Raw genomic sequence first — 21,476 nt, 5'->3', positions numbered from 1 at the left:
CACGTGCGGAAAAGACGAAAGCTATGAAGAAATAAAAGAAAGGCCCCGATTCGGCGAGAAAAACGCCCTGCTTCTGGAAGCTTCACGCACGTGCTGGAAGAGGGGGAGGGGCGAATGGGAGGGACGAGGTGCCATGTAGATAAAAGGACGCGCTGAAAGGAAATCTCTTGGTTGTCTGCTGGAGGTTGTGAGGTGTGTGGAGGAGAGGAGAGAGTGTCATGTCGGAGTTGTGGGCAGTGTGTGGAGCCGCGGTAGGGAGCTGGAGTGAGAGGAGCGCAGCGGAGCCAAGGCGCGCGGCCTGCCGTACCGTGCCTTACCGTGGGTCGTTGGAGAGGCGACGTCGAGGGTCGCCCTAGCAAGTCACCACGAGGGTGAATGTAGCCAGCCCGGTCTCACGGAGCCTTTGTGGTCTACACGGCTCCGTGTTTATAAAGACCCCAAGAGGTCCAGTCTACCCCTCATCTGTCCTGGGGTTTTTCCTTTGTTTATTTGCGTGAATGTTGTGGCGCCATGTCCGTAAGTAGAACTGTATAAGTGTGTACATGAGAAATAGACAGTGGTAGCTCTTTGTCTTGCTCACGTCTTGTCCCTACCCCCATTCATTGCATGATTGAATACGTGCATTGTTTGCATGCATGACTGCATAACCGCATCTTGGACCGTATACATGCATGTTTGGTTATGAAATAAATGTGCTTGTTTAAATGTCACCGTTCGTTGCGCCCTTTCCCTTGATTGAACTGCCATATTGCACTCGGAATATAGTTGGTTGTTAAATAGCCGATAATAGAATCGGGTCCAACGGGGCCTCGCGATAACACCCCGCTCGGTTATCCCAAAACGGCGCGAGCTGCTTAAGCGGCTCGTTTCCAAGCGGGACTCGTTGAGGTACAATCTCTTGGTAATCTACCCGCGCGATTAATTAGGTAAATCGAAGATTTGGCGATCAGACCCTGTAGCGTGCAGGTAGAGTACGGACAACGTTGTGGTGTGGTTGAAAACTGGAATTGATTTGGAATGTCGGCATTGATCTGGAAAGCCGCGACTGGATCGTCCGTTCGGTGGGTGAAGCGGCCGCTATCGGTTAAACGCGGTCGTTCGCATGCCGGTGGGCAGGAGATCCACAACAATATTATATATATATATATATATATATATATAATTGGCTGGTCACTAGAGTACCCTTATTGATGGGTTTTCTGTGTATGTGTATGTGTATGTGTATATATGTGTATATATGTGTATATATATGTGTGTGTGTGTGTGTGTGTGTGTGTGTGTGTGTGTGTGTGTGTGTGTGTGTGTGTGTGTGTGTGTGTGTGTGTGTGTGTGTGTGTGTGTGTGTGTGTGTGTGTGTGTGTGTGTGTGTGTGTGTAACACGAGGCTCCACAGCACAAACAAGCAAACCGATTTCGATGAAACTTGGCGATCAGGTGCCATATGAGCTGGGAGTGTGCATGTTTGAGTTTCGTTGCTAAGGAACCACCCGTTGCTATGCAGCGGCCGAAAAACCGCGTAAGGTATTTTCAATACTTGTCCTACAGTTTTGAATGTGGAGAAACGAGACTTCGGAATTACACACTTCGAGATATTTAGAAAATTTTACTCCAGCCGATTTTTGATTTAGGTTTTATTTTTCAAATGGTAGTCCTTCAAAAATAGGGTATCTGTTTACCGTCATTTTTTTGTTTGTTTGTTTGTATGTATGTAATGGACAGCTCTGGAGGCCAGAGGAGTCAACCGATTTTGATGAAACTTGACAGGTAGGTTCATACCAGGATCTAGTTCTATGCTTTTGAGCACCATTGCTATGGACACCATCATTGCCTAGCAACGGGACTTTGAAATCTTATAAAAATCCCCCAAAAATATATTTTCGAAAATCAAAAATAGGCTTCCAGGCTTTTATGCGCACTATAATCAACCTCTTTGTCAAAAAAATTTCAGCCCGATCCGTCAAAAACTGTATGACTAGTATGCAATTATATTGCGACCACCCATGTCGCCTACCGGCTTGTACATATATATCTGTTAACAACCAATCTTGTACCATTGCACAGTACACGTCTAGGATCAAAGTTATGGAGTAACATGATGACAACACCATCTTTGAAAAGAAGTTTGTGCAATAGTATTCCAGAAGGAGTCAATAGATTTAGGAATTCCATCCGATAATTTAGTGCCTTTTCAGGGTCATCACAGACAACGGAATCAGCGCTGAAGTGTGCCTTTTCCTCCCCAGGAAATGCATCCCGCATCTCATCGTTGATCACAAATGTGGATTCATTCTTTGGAGACAACACAGCTCGTGCTAGCGCATCATAGTTTGAATGGATTCCGTTCAAATTACCGAAAACAGCCTCCGCTAAAGAAATGATGTCTTCTGCACAGATACGATCAGTAAGTCATATTAAATCCGAGTCAGGAACCGTTTCCACCGTCCCATTTCCGATCAACAGCAACCATTTTGAGAATTCATAATCACTTGCTCTCATGTTTGATGTTAAGTTCGGCTGTTTGAACTTTGGCCACAATTCGCTACAACTTGCTATGCTTGATGCACGTGGTGATGATTGCTGCAGGTGCAGCGTGAGGTATAACAGGCAAAACGTGCCTGAAGTCTCCAACAAGAAGTAAGACCTTTCCACCAAAAGGAATTACTGGTTACATCCAGGAGACATCGATCAACAGCCGCTAAAGCATACGCTGGAGCCATAGGTGCTTCAACAAAAAAGAATGGGTTGGCCTTCCTTGGAGCATCAGCATTTTTACTCATCGGTGATATGCTGCAAGTGGAGATTTCCAAGATGGGCACTGGCTTACGACACTCACCTCACAATATGTGCAGAAGCGTATTATAGAGAAAGGTCTTGCCACTTCCGCTCAGTCCATCAACAACAAAAAAACAACCGCTTGCTTGTGCACTGGTCCCCACGCGAACAGCCTGTAGGATCTCATCGACAACATCTTGGCAATTTGCCATCCGTGCATAATTTTCTCAACTACTGCAGAAACCGAGTCTAAAACCATCAATCGATAATCAATAAAAAAAATGAAATCAGACGGTGAATTCGAGTCGAGATAAAGCCGTGAGGGAGTCCCAATGAATGGCCTTTATGTTACAGGCCTTCCCATTTAAAATGCATGTTATATTTTTTGTTCTATAAACAGTAACGTTCATCCAATCTTCTTCTCGATTTTTGCAACCGAGTCTAAAACCATGTTAGCAACTGAAAAACGATGAAATGAGATATCGGATTAGAGTTGAAATAAAACAGAGAGAGAGAGAGTAAGAAACCGCGAGCCTCACAAGAGGCCTCAAAGCTATAATAGTGCAAGGAAACAAAATGACGGAGATTTGTTTTTGAAGCCCCTTCCCAGAATGGGTGGAGCTACTCCCTCAAGGGGGGAGGCCACATCCACAGACAGACAGACCTCACATGCAGAATCACCTCCAGAGAATATTATCGAGATAATCCCTCATACATATTGCAATTCTGGATCTAACATCTATCACCACCGGCAAGTTCCACTCCCATATCTCCAGCAACACTAAAGATTGCCTCACTAGCTATCACCCCAAGATACTCCTCCAAAAACAACGACAATGGCCCGGCTGTATAAAATCCCCTCATCCTTAAAGAAAGATTCCCCTAGAGGTACACTGTGATTCCTTAGCGAAGGATTTCCTTGAGGGCTGTTGCATAAACTTACCCTTTGGAAAACCCCAAGTGACGATTCCCTTACGGTTGAGGAAATCCTTCGGAGCCGTTGCTATGCTCAACGACCAGTCAGATTAGAGATAGGAAGAAGCATCCGAAAGCTCGATGACAGCAAAGCGATCTGCAAACTAGCTTCAGGAGGAGACAGAAGCACAAGAGAGACAATATGTTATATAGTTGTATGATATGCGTTGAGGTAGTTTTATGTTTCATTACAACACTAACTCTAGTATTTAGTTGTTAAGAATCCCTCAATTTGGGTAAGACCTGCGTGAAAAGGGTAAACCGGGACTCCCCCCCCCCCATCCCCAATGAGTCAATTGAGGCCCCATACGTCTCTATGATGCGAGATTGACGACTTATGGACCTAGTAACACGCCACATTCAATCTATTTATTACGTATGCAGTTGACCTTTTTTTTCCTGGGGTCACCAACGGTATCAATTGAATTGGTATCTAAATAACCTGAACATAAAATAATTGTTCACCACATGAAAGTAACACTACACAAGCAACACGGACGAACAACTTGTTCAGCCGCACCTGAATACACCTTTACATCGGGCCACATTTCACATGGTAAATACCATGTGATTGTCAGTTCGATGGAGTTTTAAAATATTTTATTTAAAGCATATTGTTGTGGAAATGACTCCGAGGGATCAAAGATCCTTCTTATAATTCTAGCTATTCCTTAGTACATCTTTTAGATAAGGGTAATATCATCGGAGATGTCAAGCAGGTTGAGGACGTCTCTGAAAACACGTTCGCGATGTCTTGTGCGGTGCTATTCACCCTCCGTGACAAATTTCCATGAAGAGCACCATTTGAAAACTCAAATATTGCTATTTAAGGATGGAGGAGAGGGAGGGTGGTGTTTAAGGAATATCCGAATATGAAACAATCCTTAAATTAAGGATGTCCTTCAGGGGAAACTTGAGGAAATATTGAAGTAACTCCTCAAATCTTTCCTTAAGAATGCTTTCCACAAATGGGCCAAAGCCTTTAAACCCTCATCTTTGCAACTACTTCAAAATCATTTTCAAAGCGAGGAACAAAACAAACAAAGCCAAACGTACTGTTCAGAACGAAAATGGGTGAATAAATGGGAACAGGACAGCAGGAAGTGCTCAGAACTTGCTTATTCCCCAAAAATTTCCTCACTCCGAAACACTTAGTTCATCCAGCCAAATTTTCCTCCATGCCTTCAACCAGAAATGCTCTCATCACCATCAAGTCTATCACAGGTTACCAGTCTGGGGACCTGATGCACCCATTTTCCAGAGGTTGTGTGCACACGACAATAGTTTCCCCTTCACATACATCCACGGTGTCAAACCCCTCCATGTCAGTACTCTTGGCCTGACCCCTCTCTGCTCCCCCCCCCACCACCACCACCACTACTCATGGTTTTTCCCCTGCCCCTCCCAGCCCCCTTTCATTGCTCCTTTCCACATGGCTATGCCCCATCAACAGCTCCTCTTCCCCGTCCCCAACTGTGTGGGCCTCAAACATACATCTGAAGTCTCCGCTTCAACTTCACAGATCTTTCAATCCAGGCCGCTGTTGATAAACCGGACATAATCTGTTTAACAGAATCCTTCCTCCCACAGAATGTCCCTGACTCTTTGGTGTTTTTCCCCGGTTATTGTCTCCTCAGATTTGATTGGCCCAAACTACACCCCACGGTGGAGTTGCACTTTACATGAATAACTCAATTTCTCACTGCCCTTGTGCCGACATTACACCTCCCAAACCCCAGGAGTCCCTCTGGCTGCGGCTTCCCCTCCCACCTCATGTTTGTGTGTTGTACCGTCCTCCGCACAGTGACAACTCCATCTCTCTATCTCTCTCTCTCTCTCTCTCTCTCTCCGAGTCAACATGGACAAACTTTTAACCACTCAATCCCAACTCTCTCTTCCTCAAATGTGGCTATTTACATTGACACCGTGCCAATTGGCTCAGCATTGGTACCTCTCTCACCAGCCATGGCACTCCAGCAAAGGACTTCTGTGACTCCATTGGACTGACGATCTGTCAACCTTCCTAAATGGATTTATGTCAATGGCAAATTCTCCCTTCTGGATTTGGTGATGATAAACGTATTCGCAAATATCTCCTGCTGTTCCTCTGTTCCAATTAGTTCATCTGATCATGTGCTTGTGAAGGGAAACATCGCTGGTTATTCTCCGTTGCCTCAGAGAGTTGCCCAACATCTCAACATCAACAGAGAGTTGCCTCAGTGCCGGTGAGTCTGACATTTCACTCAAGCAGAATGGCAGGGACTGCAAGCAGCCATCGCACTTCAGGACTGGTCTCCTAAATCTACTGTCCCTGATATTAACTCATCCTGTGAATTATTCCACAGAAACTCTCTCTCTTATGCACAGATTCATCCCATCTCGTCTTCAGTTATCCTACCCATCCTTCCACCCTTGGAACGCTGAATCGTGTGGTGAGGCAGTTACACTGAAACAACTTGCATTCTCCTCCTGGAAGGCAAATCAGAAAACACGTGTCCAATCTCAAGAATTAACTTTCAAACTTGTCGCTCTCCTCTAAAACCTGGTGGTGCCTTGTAAAGTCCGTCTGGTGTATGCTCCCCCTCCACCCCTTTCCTCTCTTCAAATTACACCAAAGCCGACTCCGCTCGTGAGAAGGCTGAATGCCTCAACTCTGTGTTTGAGGGGATGGGGGACACAAGATATGGAAGCACTCTCGGTACCCATCCATCCCTGTCATACCCAACTTCTCTTGGACTCTGTGTCCTTTGCACATGAGAAGGTGGAGAAATTTCTGGCAACCTTTAACTATGATTCGGCAACTGAACTGAAAGGCATCAGCTCACGAGTCCTAAAAACCTGTTCTGCTTCTCTTGCAGTCGCACTCTCTGCCCTTTTCACTCCATCATTTACCATAAGATCATCTTCCATCTGCTTGGAAATCAGCCAACATCACAGCATTACATCAAAAAAAAAGGTGAAAAAAAAAAAGAGATCCCCTTAACTATAGCCCAATTAGCTTACTTCTAATCATCAACAAGGTTGTGGGATCCGCAATCGCAGTCGACATATCATCTTTCCTTTTCTCCAATGACCTCATCTCAGATCATCAATTCAGATTCAGACCGAATCACTCCATCTTGGACATGCTGTTTCAACTCTCCCAACAATGGTGGAGGCCCTCCATATCAGACACGAGATCAGGGCCATCTCTCTGGACCAATCTCAAGCTTTTGATACAGTCTGGCATCCTGCCTTGCTCTCCAAACTGTCTGTCTGTGGAATCCAATGCCAACTCCACTCTTGCATTGCTGACTTCCTCCAGTCTCGTAGACAACTCCAGTCTCCCAACGGAACCTTTTCTTCTCCTCTCCCTGTCAAGGTTGGAGTTTTCTTGGCCTCATCTTATTCCTAATCTTCATAAATGATCTCTGATTATGGACAATCCTCTTTATACATTTGCTTATGACTCCACCCTCTGCCATGGCATCCCTCGCCCTTCTGACAGGCAGGCAGCAGCCTCGTCCCTCTATTCGGACCTCGACAAAACCACAAATTGGTCAAACACTTGGAATATATGTCTTTTAAAACTGAGAAATCCCAAACATTCACTCTATCTCTCCGAAAGGACTGGACCTCAAAACCTCCCATATACTTTTTCAACAACCCTCTCAAAGAGGTACTGCATAGTCACTCAAACTCTTGGGTCTCACTCTCAATCATGATCTCTCTTGGGTAAGCAACATTCCAAAGTTAGCCTCCATAGCTAATCACCTACTGGGCATCCTCTGTCATACAAAGTCCTTTCTTGGCACACCTGAATTCCTATCCACCTATAAGGCTTTCATCTGCAACTTGATGGAGTACTGCTCCCTCCCCACCCCCGGGCTGGCACCCCTGCCTCACACATTGCTCAGCTTGACACCATGGAATAAAGGCCTTCAAGATCATAGGAATCTCTCGCGATGAAACCGAGCCCATGTGCCCATCACTTCACAATCACCGACAGGTCGGTGGTCTCTCAACCTTCTTCCACCTCCTTTCTGGTTGTGCACCCTCTGCCCTCTCCGTGCATTACTGTTATTGCAGAAATTCACTGAAGCAGATGCATCAATCAGGGGCAGTCAATACAAGAGAACAGTCCTGAAGAGAGAGGGCTGCTTGCATTCCCTGCCGATCTGCTCGAGTGAACTGCCAGACAAGGCAGCACTGAGGCAGTTCTCTGAGAATAGCCAGAGAGATGTTGACTTTCACAAGCACATGATCAGCTGAACCAATTGGAACAGAAGAAGAGCAGGCAGGAGATATTTGTGAAGAAGTTAGTAATCACCAAGTCCAGAAGGGAGGATTTGCCATTGGGAGAAATCCAGGTGGGAAAGTTCACCGATTGAGTCACAGAACTCCTACAATGCTTTCAGAAAAGTATTCACACCGCTCGACTTTTGTCACATTTTGTTTTGTTACAGCCTGAATGCAAAATGAATTAAATTAAAAATTTTTGTCACCGATCTACACAAAATACCCCATAATGCCGAGCGGTTTCAGATACAGAGGTCCAAAGTTTTTTTTTTTTTTCCTTTTTTCCACCATGGCTGCCACACCACCTGCCCTACGATGTCATAATCATCATGAAAACATTCCACATGAGTAGTCGCAGCAATGGTGAAAAATTTGTGTCAATCGGATAAGCGGTTGCAGAGAAAAGAGGAAATTATCATGGACGGACGCATGTACGTACGTACGGACAACCCTAAATCATAATGCCTCTGGCGACTTCGCCGGTGGAGGCATAAAAATCCTGCTCCAACCTACAGTGGCCATTGTATCAGTTGTTAAAATGTGAAAACAGCATTATGTAGTTAGTCGAGCAGCAAAGTGGAAGTTGTTTTTTTTCCGTTCGGTTGGCTGGTTCATGGTCCGGATCAAGGGAATTTCGTTCATTACTTGGTTCAGAAAGCGCATCCCATACTTTCATAATTTTTGGTGGATGCCAGATATACAAGTGCAGAATTTTTTTTTTTTTAAATCACATGTTTGCAAGAATTTCTTTTTTCGGAGGTAGTAAACTTTCACAGGAAATAGTTTTGAAACAAAGATAAATTACAACACTTTAAAACAAATTGCATGAGGATTTGCGAATATTTCTCTTTGTAAACCTTGCACTTTGGACCGATTTTAAATGCCATAAAAAAAAAAAAGTGTTGTCAAGTACAAAATGAGGCAAATTGATAAAACATTTGTGATGTCGAACTTTTAAGTTGATACCTTGTGCAGAACAAAACAAAACAAAAAGTTTCCTTTTACTTTAATGATGTTAGTAAAACAGCCTTCTCTTTATATTGCCCGTAATTAACAAAGTCTGAATGGCCACGCAAGAACATTGTGCCATTTTATTGTCGACATGACACGCTCGAAGAGTCGTTTTAAGGTACGTTATCTCCAAAGCCTTCAGATAGTAGTGGATTATCGCAGTGTTGTTGCATCTCTATCACGAGTACACTGTGGTCTATTAATCATGCGTTGTGACAAGCATGGTTTGTTCTGTTTCATCAGCACCTATTTGTGTGAAGATGCGACATTGGATGTTTGCAGGAATTATATAATCACTCGTATAATAGCCCGTCAAAAATGACGGATTGGAATTATTTCATTCAAAATATTCAAGGACACTGGAAGATGTGGTGTTTCATAGCAAGAAGTGTTATTTTAAAACACGGCATGTAGAAATGTGACCCCACTTTCTTTATCTTGTGCTAAGGGAAGAGTATTGATTATGGGGGATTTTAACTTGCCAGGGATAGATTGGGTCCAGGAACAGGGAAAGGGAAGAGCGGATGAGGATTTCCTAGTTTTCGTCCAGGATTTCTTTTTAACTCAGTTTGGAGATAAGCCCACGAGGGGGAGTGCAGTGTTAGACCTCCTTTTAAGTAACGATCCTAATATGATTGAGGAGGTGGAGGTAGGGGAGCATTTCAGATCAAGTGACCATTACATTGTGTGTGCAAAGACTCTGTTAAGGGTTAGAGTTCAGGATAGTAGGGTAAGGCTATTAGATTTCAGGAAGGCAAACCTTGAGGGTATGTGGAGAGAGTTGGGTGATGTAGATTTGAGACTCTAACAAGAGGAGAATCAGAATCAGAGAAATGGGAAACCTTTAAGGACCAAATGTGTGGAGTGCAGAGTAAGTACATTCCAATGAGGTGTAAAACTAGAAACAGAAAGAGAACAGGATGGTTGAGCAGTGAGATAAGAAATGCTATTTAGGAGAAGCAGAAGGTATTTATTAGGTTTAAAATAACAGGACTTGAGTTAGATTTATATCACTATCGGATTAAACAGAGGCAAGTTAAGAAAATAACTCGACAAGCCAAAAGAGAGTACGAGAAGGACATGGCTAAGAATATAAACATAATAACAAGGCTTTATTTAAGTATATCAGGGGGAAAGAACAGGTTCGGACCAGTGTGGGCTCATTGAGGAATAGCACCGGGAGAGTGGTTAGTGAGGAAAGTGAGATGGCAGGCTTATTAAACAGGTATTTTGCTACAACTTTTACACAAGAACAGTCAGGAGAATTGCCAATAGCTGAGAGTATTTATCGAGGAGGCGAAGGAGGGCTTTTACAGAAGAACCAGGTTGGAGTGGAGGAAGTAAAGGAACATCGAGGTAATCTAAGAGTAGATAAGGCTCTGGGTCCAGATAGTATGTAACTCAGAGTATTGGGGGAGGTGCTGAGCAGGTAAGTGAGATGTTAACGGATATTTTCACGAGTTCCCTGGAGTCAGGCCAGGTACCGGAGGATTGGAGAGTAGCGAATGTAACAACATTGTTTAAGAAAGGATCCGGAGAGGAATTGTGAAACTATAGACCTGTTAGTTTGGGGAAGGTGTTGGAGACATTAATTAAGGACCAGATGAGGAACCATTTAAATAAATACAAACTAATTAAAGGAAGTCAGCATTCGTTTACCAAAGGTAGTTCCCGTTTAACAAATCTTTTGGAGTTCAATGAGGCAGTGTCTGATTGGGTGGATGAGGGAAAGGCAGTGGATACAGTATATCTAGAATTTAAGAAGGTATTTGATAAGGTACCACATCGGAGGTTGTTAGCCAAAGTGAGGGCTTGGGGAGTGGCTGGGCAGGTAGCTCATTGAATTGAAAACTGGCTTAGTGATAGGAAGCAAAGAGTGGCTGTGAGTGGGAGGATGTCTCGCTGGGAGGATGTAAGTGGTGGGGTACCTCAGGGATCAGTACTCAGACCATTACTATTTATTATTTACATCAACGATTTGGATGATGGGGTAAAGAGTAAGCTTTCCACATTTGCAGATGACACAACGTTTGGAGGTAAGGTGAATAGCAGAGGGGGTGGTGATCAGATACAGGAAAGTATTAATACTTGTGTAGTTTTGGCAAAAGGTTGGCAGATGTAATTTAACCTGAACAAGTGAAAGATGTTTGGGATGGGACAAAAAACAATGAAAATGGAGATTACATGATGTAAGGGGTAATTTTGGAGTGTGTCACACAGGAGAAGGATCTGGGGTTGGTAATATATATGGGAGGTAAGCAGGAAGCTATAGGTAGATCAAATAGGGTTTTAGGCTGTATAAGGAGGGGGATCAATTATAAATCAAGAGGTGGTATTAACATTGTGCAGGAAGTTAGTGAGGGCCACATCTAGAATATTGCGTGCAGTTTTGGTCACCACAACTGAGGAAGGACATAGATGCCATGGAGAGGGTTCAGCGCAGATTGATTCCGGGCCGAGCTAGACTCAGCTATGAGGAGCGGTTGAAGGAGACAGGGCTTTATTCACTAGAAAGGAGGCGGTTATGAGGAGATATGGTAGAAATGTTTAAGATAATGAAAGGTAGAGATAAAATAAGTGAAGATAAATTATTCAACAGAGTAAACAGTGATAGAACCAGGGGCCATAGCCTGAGAGTAAAGAGTAGGAGAGTTAAGACGGTAGTAAGGAGGGGACTTTCACTCAGAGAGTAGTTAATGCATGGAATGGCCTCCCTGGAAAGGTAGTGGCAGCAGAAAAAGTCGATAAGTTTAAATTAGAATTAGATAGGTACTTGGAAGTTATGGAGATAGAGGGGTATAGGGATGTTGATAAGACTTGAAGGTAGTTTTAGCATTGATGGGTGATTGTGTACGCAGTGCTGTTGGTGGGATCTTGTCAAGGGGGGTTGTGTGGTTGACATGTATTTTAACCAAGCCCATGCCCCCTCCCCTGAGGGGAAGAAAGGGGGGGGAACAAATAACAACAAAAAACAACAACAAACAATTAATTTCATTAATTAAAAACTTTTTTGCATTTTCTTCCTTGGATCTTGTGTAGATGGGTTGGTGTGGTGTTCGCGCAGGCATGATGGGCTGAACGGACTCCACCTGTGTTGGATTTCCTTGTTATCTTCTAGGACGCTTCGTTTCGACAGTACAAGTTAATGACTAGGCTTGGATGAAATAATTGATTAACTGGTTGGAATGGATTCCCTCCATGAGGGACAGGGAATCAAACCCTAAATTCTACAGAGCTGAATACCCGCATGTAACGGTTCCAAGTCTCCGGAGTCAATTCCTACTTTGCCAAATCTCACTCCTTCCATCGAGAATCTGTTTGTTGGTTCAGCAAATTATATCAAAAGCTTCTCCCGTCATCTTTCCGAATCAAAGACAAAGACAAGTCCTTTTTTCTTTGTTTGTTCAAGTTGTGACGAAAATGAGCAGGCATGTACTCACGAACTGTGTCGCTGTGTATTGGACTTCTTCCGAAATCCGACAGACAGCATTAGTCTATTATATCTGTATAGAATACTGTATTGTATTGTAAAATTCCAAAATAATCATATTTCCTAATAGCAAATATATTGCGGCATATTTATAAACAGCAAATTTAAAAATAAAATAAAATAAAATAAAGGAGCAGTCGTCTATTGCCTTATACACTGCCCAGGTGTTTTTCTTCAACAGATCAAATTGACAAAAAAATAAAATAAAATAATTACAATTTTCCCAGAGGTTTGGATTTATTTAGCACGATTTATTTATACAATATAAATATATATATATATATATATATATATATATATATATATATATATATATATATATATATATATATATATATTATGAATCATGCCACTGGTTTTATTTACTCATGAACATAGATTTTACGCTCAAGTTGTTTCTCTTTAGTTGCCACCGAAGATGGGTGGAGGTTACGTTTTTCACCCGTTTGTCTGTGTGCAGGATATCTCAAGAAGTTACAGAAGGATTCGGCCAAAACGAGTTGGCTGAATCGGAATCGAGACAGCAGTTCGTTCAGAATCGGAATCGATTCTCAAATTTTAAGAATCGCCCAAGCCTACTCATGAGCATGCCAAAGTCTGAAGCCTCGGTCAAGCGTCAGGTGTGCTTATCCTTGTATCTTATTTATTGGATACCCTACAGAAGTAAATGAACACTCATTTTATTCTGCAAATGTTGCACATCACATGAAATGAATTCCACCTCCCTGTGCCATATATATATATATTTTTTTTTTTTAAATCGCTTCTGCACACTACCCTTGAGGCTGGGTTTGTAAGTCACACTCTACAATTCCAATAGAAGAGATGCAATTACTCTTTTATGAAAAATGTTTTTTTTTTTTTTTAATCCTGAAAAAAAAAACAACTCACCTTACATACAGTCGTGTTCAAAGATTGGCCTTTAAAACCCACCTCAAATCGTACTTATGAAGGGGACAAACAAATACACACTGTGTTTTATATTGGTAAATTGTTTACCGAATGCTGTCAACAAAACAAATCTCAACGCGAAGTGGCTGATCATATGACAGACAATGGCCAAGCTTATTCAATCATGTAATGACCTCTCAACTTTTGGCTCAAATGAAGAATGGCAGTAACAACTGCTCATTGTTTTGAGGTAAGTTTTCTACCTTCAGAAGTTACATCAACCAGGTCCTGACCAATGGCAAGGACATGCTTAAACGAGCAATCAGTGGCAATGACTGGAAGTTCCATCAAGTCAGATTTATTACCGATTCCTGCAACAACACGTTGAAGAACAAGCAAGAGAACGTCCAACTTGACGTTCCATTTCAAGACTGGGAACAACATCCACTGGATCAGGTAGAAAATTCTGCAATCCTTCTGTATCTCTAATCTCGGAATTAAGAATACGTGGAGCAGTCTCATTTTTGTATACAAAATCTAGGCTTGTGTAAGAATGTGACGACCGAGGGCAAAAGGCAAGAGACTGATCTTGGGGCAATGGGGCAGCAGTTCAACAGCAGAAAAAGAGAGGATGGAGATGGAGATGGGCAGAAAGAGAGAGTGAGAGCGAGGCAGAAAGAGAGTGAGAGTGAGAGCGAGGCAGAAAGAGAGTGAGAGTGAGAGCGAGGCAGAAAGAGTGAGAGCGAGGTAGAAAGAGCGAGAGTGAGGCAGAAAGAGAGAGTGAGAGTGAGAGCGAGGCAGAAAGAGAGTGAGAGTGAGAGCGAGGCAGAAAGAGAGTGAGAGTGAGAGTGAGAGCGAGGTAGAAAGAGAGCGAGAGTGAGGCAGAAAGAGAGAGTGAGAGTGAGAGCGAGGTAGAAAGAGAGCGAGAGTGAGGCAGAAAGAGAGAGTGAGAGTGAGAGTGAGGCAGAAAGAGAGTGAGGGAGTGAGGGAGTGAGGGAGTGTGGAAGGGAAAAAAAAAACATAGCAATGTGAAAGTAAATGTATTGGGTGACTGGGAATAGAAAAAATTGTGGATAGGGACAGGGGACGACACAAGATGGCGGTGACACTTAAATCACTGGAGGAAAGAATGCGATTCAACCTTCTCCAGAAGGTGTTTTCACAAATGAAACAAAATAACAAAATAAAATAAATAAATAAATGAAAAAGTCGACCTGTGTGGAAAGCCTGGATTTTAGGAGTTTAAACAGGAGGTTAGGTACTGGAATTTGACCATGTACATCCTTGGAGCTGCTGGGGGGAGGGTCAGAGGGAGGAGATAGCAAAGGGAGCTCGAATGAAGAGAGACCGTTAAAAAAAAATATATATATATATATATAAATATATATATAGTACACACATATCAGGCCACAAGCCTGCCTCCAATATGGCCTCATGCTTCAGTCTCATTTCATGAGATTCCATTAATGTTGAGAGATTTACATTCCACAGATTCCAGAGGGGACAGAGGTGATGCTGTAGTGGCAGCACATGGGGGAGCCAGTACTCCATCAAGTTATGGATAAAGGATTGAATGCTTTGAGTAGTTTGTTTTTTGAGTAGTGACTAGGAACATGCAGGAAGCACAGTGTGGCTGGCTTTGGAGGCCAGCTTTGCCATGTTGTCGGCCCAAGAGTGGTCATGCCTTTAAGTTCAAGAGACTAAACCTCTTCCAGCAGCTGACCAAGGAAATAAATTGGTGGGTTTGACTCTCCTTCCAGTGACAGGGAGAGACCAACAAAACAAAACAAACTACTACCAACAAGGTGTTCACGGGGTTTATGTCATAAAAGGACAACAGACTTTAGGGAAAGATATTTCAGTTGTTTGATACACATTAAAATAAATAAATAAATAAAAAAGCCAATTCCAACCACTCCCTCTCCCCCATCATGGGCTTCACCAGAGGAGAGGGTAGTGCATTCGAGTCCGTTTGTGTGTCCATGCACAATGTGCTAATGTAGGCCACAAACCACCTGGTGGTAGCCAACATTACACGTTCTCTTTTTTTCAACAAAGTACCTCCACATCGTGTGTACAATTAGAATGAGAGTATATCTATAAAGTACGTACGATAAAAACACACAAAACTGGAAGGGCACTCGGTAGAGCACGTACCTCCGCCATGAGAACATATTGGGCCCATTACATTTTTGAAATATCATGCTATATAGTAATATATCGTTTTCGCCCTATTTCTCAATGGTTAAGAATCACTTTAAAAATTAAATAATTCTCCTATCCAGATCTTCACCAAAATCGAATCGGTTCGTCCTTGTCACACACCCAACGTGTCCACAAAATTTCATCCGGATCCGTCCACAACGTTTTGAGCTATCCTGAACACAAACAAACAAAGACACAGACAGAAAGGGGTGAAAACATAACCTCCTTCACCTTCAGTGGTGGAGGTAATGAGATAGGCACCCAGGAGACGTGTTATGGTTGTGGGGGTAAATGGAGGTTGTATCGATTTGCTTGGTCCGTGGACGTGTAGGAAACATCTCGATGTAAATCAAGTAGGGAAACTGAGCTTAAGTGTTACTTGTCACCACACAGGGGGTGGTGCTGTGTTAATTATACAGGGATTAAGACTAATTTCCCCCAGTATGTGATTGCCTCCTGTGACCTTCTTATGTGTTTTTGTATTTACAAGCCAGCCATGAAAGAAGTGCGTTTCCATAACAATCACACCAAAACACCAAACAAGCAAAACGAGCAAAACGAGCCGAGCAGGCAGAAGCCCCGCCTTCCTGGTTTTCGTGCCAGCAAGCCACGCCCGGAGGTGGATGATCGATGGGCGTGGCGTCAGAAGGAAGAGTTGTTTGGTTTGGTTGGTTTTTGAGTTCGGTGGAAGGGACGCACGCGGTCGAGAGAAGAGGGAGCTAGGAGATGGCGTATAAGATCAGGGCATTATGGCCGACTGTCCTTCGACGCATGAAGAAGATGACACGATTCTCGTATTCGTGCTGAGGTGCATTGGCTCACGTGGTGGAGCAAGACGCTGGCCATTGACTCTTGGCTGGGTCGTGAGAGACCGACCTCGAAGCCTCATGTATATCACCAAAGAGACGGCGTTATTCTGCAAAGCAGCAGCGTCGGTAAGCACGATCGACGAAGCGGCCACATGGCGGTTGGTGAGCCCTGGTGTTGAATATCGCCTAACGAACTACCTCATGCACGTTTCCTGCCCAGAGAGCAGCTTGGCGCCATTTTTGGGCATGTCTTCCCACGAAAGACAAAGCACCTCGATCCAAAGTTCAATAAAGACCATCTCTGGGCAAAGCTCAGTGCCAGAATAAAGGGAGGATTTTATTTTCTTTTGTTTCATCTTCCCCTTGTCTGTATCAAGGTCTGTGTGTGTGGAGACGCCTCAACCTTAGATCTGAATTACTTCACGTGTTATTATTACATTCTGACTTGTACCCTTGTAAATATTCTTATATTTTCATTAAATCCCAGTTTTAACGGTGCAGTGTCCGTGTATCTGTTGTGGGTTCGAGTATCAACCCTTGTGCTGTGCCATCCGTCGCTCCGCCCATGCCGCCAATGCCCCTCCCGCGCACGCCATAATCTCTGAGGATCACATGTCCACCTCCAAGGAAAACCGCTTGGCAATCCGGGGTGGTCGGTGTTAACTGCCCGTCCACCACAATTGGGGTGGGGAGATTAACCAAACCATCAGACCCATGACATAAACAGATAAACAACCCAACAAACAAACAAGCCGGTAGGCGACATGGCTGCTCGCTCTAGATGGAAAGCTGGCCGACGCGACTAGCCGTTATTCACATACATGCTATCAATCAATTTAGCACAATAAATATGATTATCACAGCCCTCTTGGTTTGCGCCCAGAAACCCGCCTTGTGAAATTTCAGGCATGTTTCCAAAGAGACTCGAACAAATGGCAGCCCTGGTAATTCCATTTATCTATTCGCTAAAGATTTTATTTTTTTATATGATGCTGTAAGACATTCTCCTTGGGCACAAAAAAAAACAGGTCACTGGAGGTCCAGTTTCAGAGGTATTGATTTTTTGTACAGTCCACAATAAGTGTACGATGTACGATAAAGTATTTTAGCTGTTGCTAAGCAACAGAGGTGTGCATAGCAACCATTCATTTTTGTGTACATGCTAGTCACATTGTACACATTTCACCCAAGTTTCATCAAAATCAGACTCTTTCTCTTCGAGATATTCACAATTAACCGTTTCTGAAATGTTTGACATGTACTCGCCCAAAATCTATCTCCTCCTACAAATATTTTTTTGTTAGGGCTGCAAATTGGCATGAAGAGAGCAAGATAGATTGCGCACAGAACTCGAAGCTTCGATTTTTGACCACTTTAAAGGGCCGTTGCTAGGGCCCGGGGTCCCATATTCGAAAGCACACGATTCCCAGAAATATTGGTCCTACCTACCAAATTTCATGGGAATCGGTTGAGTGGTTTAGCTCCTAGGCTTGACCAAAGTTTCGTGGACAGACAGACAGATGGAAATGTCCAGAATAAGGGTGCTCTAAGAGCAGCCAACAGAAAGGGGTGAAAACATAACCTCCTTCACCTTCGGTGGCGGAGGTAACGAGATAGGCCCCGGGGAGATGCGATGACGGGAGCCAGACACACATGCTATATTTTATGTAGGTGCGCCGGGATCGATTGTGGTCAATTCTCCTCTGGTCATCTTCATTTGATTTTGCTCTTTCTGACAGTTCCAGATGGACCAATCAACTGTATAAAAGAGTTTAGTTTCTCAATCGGCATTCTTTTTTGAAGAGGTCATTCAGGATGCATAATATTTGGTTCATTCAAAGGACGATGAAACTTCCTCCTTTATAGAAATTTAATGAATCTCTCAAAAGGTAAACATCAAGTAACAATTTCCTTTTTCTTTCCCCAGACTACAGAGTGCTGGGTCATTCCGTGTCAAATCAGCCAAAAAAATGAAATTCTGTGGTGACCCCCTCAGATTTTCCTGAAAATTTTCTCAAAGCTACCTTAACATATATGAGGAAGGTTTGCCAAGTTATAGCTCAAAATTCCAAGTAGTGTCCTAGATATGGCCGACAAACACCCTCAGGGTGTTTCAATACTGGCAGTCGCGAGTTGCAGATTTGTATCTGAAGCATTTTTGGAGGGCTCTAAATTCCAGAGTTTTACAAAAAGAGTTCTGAAAATTCACACAAATGGTGTCCATTAGTGAGGCTTTCAGAATCTGACATAAAAAATGTTCTACTTAAAATACTTACCATAAGTACTCTCAAAAGTAGTGATTTGTAACATGCAGTCAAAAAAATTGGAGTTTTCAAATTGCTGCCAACAGTCAGTTTTATTCATCATGAAGAATTTTGTTGCCCGCTTTACATAATCTAGTGACTGGATCATTTACACAAGAAAACTGAAACCTTTTGGAGAAAAATCTTGGGTGCTATAGGTGTCTGAACTTTGCTCCAGACTCAACGTCACTGAAATTTACCCGAGTTTTACCCCAAGTGTTCACCATGTTGACAGTTACATCGCTCTTTTTAATTTTTGTCACTTAAACACACATACATAGGCAAACTGTGGGAGAAAATTCAAGAGATGTTCTCAATTCCTTCTATTTTTAAACGAATTTTTTTTTAAATGCATCAATTTCTAATGATTCTGCAGTCCCAAAAGCTACTTTTTTTGAAATAATTTTTTTACTACAAACGTATAGAAAAAATAAAGATATTGTAAGGAAGTATGACTTAAGTGGAATCTAACAATATATAAATCGGTTTAGTAAAGCTTAAAGTAGTGTTAGAACCAAAATCATTTCCAAAGTTAGGCATGAAGCACAACTCTATCTTATTTAGGCTTTAACCTAATACACAGCCCTGTAGTAACTGCAAATGCTCATTGTTACATTCTATTATATCCTGGCAATTATAAAACTAATCACTGTTCACTTTGTACAATGTATCAAAGTACATTTGTCCAAACAATTTGATATGAAATTATGAAAAAAAAAAAGTTGAATCAGATATTGTACCGACATTTACACTAAGGATATAAACAATTAGACATGCAAATGAATATTTATAATGGTGATTATTATGATCACATTATGTTTCTTAATTTGTAGTTGAGATTGGCGGCAGCCTTAAACTAAAATATCCTTTTAAAAAAATGTGAGCCAAATTAAAGTAACCACATACTTGTTCTGACCAAAAAAAACACAACAATTTCATCATTGTGGTGCCAACTTATGAATGTTTGGCATGGCTTCCACTTCAAAAGCTCACCTATTGCTTTTGTTCTACATCTTTCATCGAACATGTTTTTTTAAATAGTGGGCCTTTTTAAAATCGTTAATAAATAGAAGGAATGAGAACAACTCTTGAATGTTCTACCACAGTTTGTCTATGTATGTGTGTTTAAGTGACAAAAATTTAAAAGAGCGATGTAACTGTCAACATGGTGAACACTTGGGGTAAATTTCAGTGTCATTGAGTCTGGAGCAAAGTTCAGCCACCTATAAAAAATAATAATATGACCGTTTTTACAGCCATTTTTCCCTGCTGTGCAGGGGTTTGGCTTTTTCTTGAGGCAATGTTTTATGGCCGGATGCCCTTCCTGACGCCAACCCTGGTCGCCTCTTACGACACACAGGGATATGGTACACCTATTCTAACCAGGGCATACACCGGGACCAGTACACTGGCACTCATTTCGCCGACCTCGGAAGGATGACAGGCTGAGTCAACCCCCTGGTGTTAATTCAGCAGCCAACGGGGCTTGAACTCAGGACCCTGGGATCCCAAGCCGCCACCCTAACCACTAAGCCAACACCAGGCTCTTAATATAGACCAGACCAGGCACCAGGTTCAGACACCTATAGCACCCAAGATTTTGCTCCAAAAGGTTTCAGTTTTCTTGTGTAAATGATCCATTCACTATATTATGTAAATCAGGCAACAAAATTCTTCATGATGAATAAACTGACTGTTGGCAGCAATTTGAAAACTCAAATTTCTTTGACTGCATGTTACAAATCACTACTTTTGAGAGTACTTATGTTAAGAAATATTTTTAGTAGACCATTTTTGATGTCAGATTCTGAAAGCATCACTAATAGACACCATTTGTGTGAATTTTCAGAACTCTGTTTGTAAAACTGGAATTTAGAGCCCTCCAAAAATGCTTCAGATACAAATCTGCAACTTGTGACTGCCAGAATGGAAACACCCCAAGAGTGTTTATAGGGCCATATCTCAGACACTACTTGGAATGTTGAGCTATAACTTGGCAAACCTTCCTCATATATGTTCAGGTAGCTTTGAGAATTTTTTTCAGAAAAATCTGAGGGGGTCACCGCAACCCCCGGCTGAAATGACACGGAATGAGCCTGATTCTTTTCTGAAACACTCAATCAAAACGCATGCAAAGTCGGACTTGATGTGTGAAAGTGATCAAAAGTTTTGATAGTCTATAAATAATGGAAAGTATGTGTTGTTGTGGTTTTGGCTCCTCGAGGGTAAGAGTTATTCTATAGTATAACGATAGTTATTTCTAAGTATCTGTTTGGTTAAGTGTGATGTAATACGTGCGGATTAGATAAAGGTTGTGGTTTTCATTTTTCATCTGCAAAATCTCTCTCCTTTATCTCTCTCTATCTTTTACGAAGGATACTCTAATCTGCGTTTCTTCATCCCTCGCTTCCTCAATCTCCCAAACTGATTCAAACCAGGATGAATCACCTTTCCTGGAATTGTGCCCGTTCCCACAAGTCCCTCGAAACCCGGTTGAACTGGCCGAAACTCTGAGCCACAACGAGGACGATAATTGGATCGAGAAGGCTACACGCTGTGTTGCAGCTGGACCAATCCGCAAGGGAGGTCAGCTGGAACCAGAGTGAAGGACCATTCGTGGGAGGTGAGGAACATCGGGGACACTGGACCATCCATCAATGAGACCGGGTGACCACACTGATGGTAAAGACAGGCAGTAATAAAAGGGCGAGACAAATGAACAGAGACAGAGAGAGACAGACAG

At 42.6% G+C, this 21,476-nt stretch overlaps 1 protein-coding gene across 7 annotated transcripts in view; it reads right to left on the bottom strand.

Moving 5' to 3' along the window:
* The window catches only part of LOC147025713 (uncharacterized), an 86,812-nt gene that overhangs the window by 57,900 nt on the left and 7,436 nt on the right, over positions 1 to 21,476 (bottom strand). For 2 of the 7 annotated variants that reach the window (XM_085880396.1, XM_085880394.1), the window contains exon 2: positions 3,715 to 3,854. The exons of 4 other annotated variants lie outside the window; for them this stretch is intronic. The gene's annotated coding sequence lies outside the window, so the exon portion shown is untranslated. The remainder of the gene's footprint in view (positions 1 to 3,714; positions 3,855 to 21,476) is intronic. One more of the 7 variants, XM_085880395.1, reaches the window with a different exon arrangement.

This window comes from Eptatretus burgeri, chromosome 5 (genome assembly GCF_056783735.1).
Source record: "Eptatretus burgeri isolate ZD-2024b chromosome 5, Ebu_testis_v1, whole genome shotgun sequence".
Taxonomy (NCBI): domain Eukaryota; kingdom Metazoa; phylum Chordata; class Myxini; order Myxiniformes; family Myxinidae; genus Eptatretus; species Eptatretus burgeri.
This window is presented reverse-complemented; position numbering and strand designations above follow the sequence as displayed.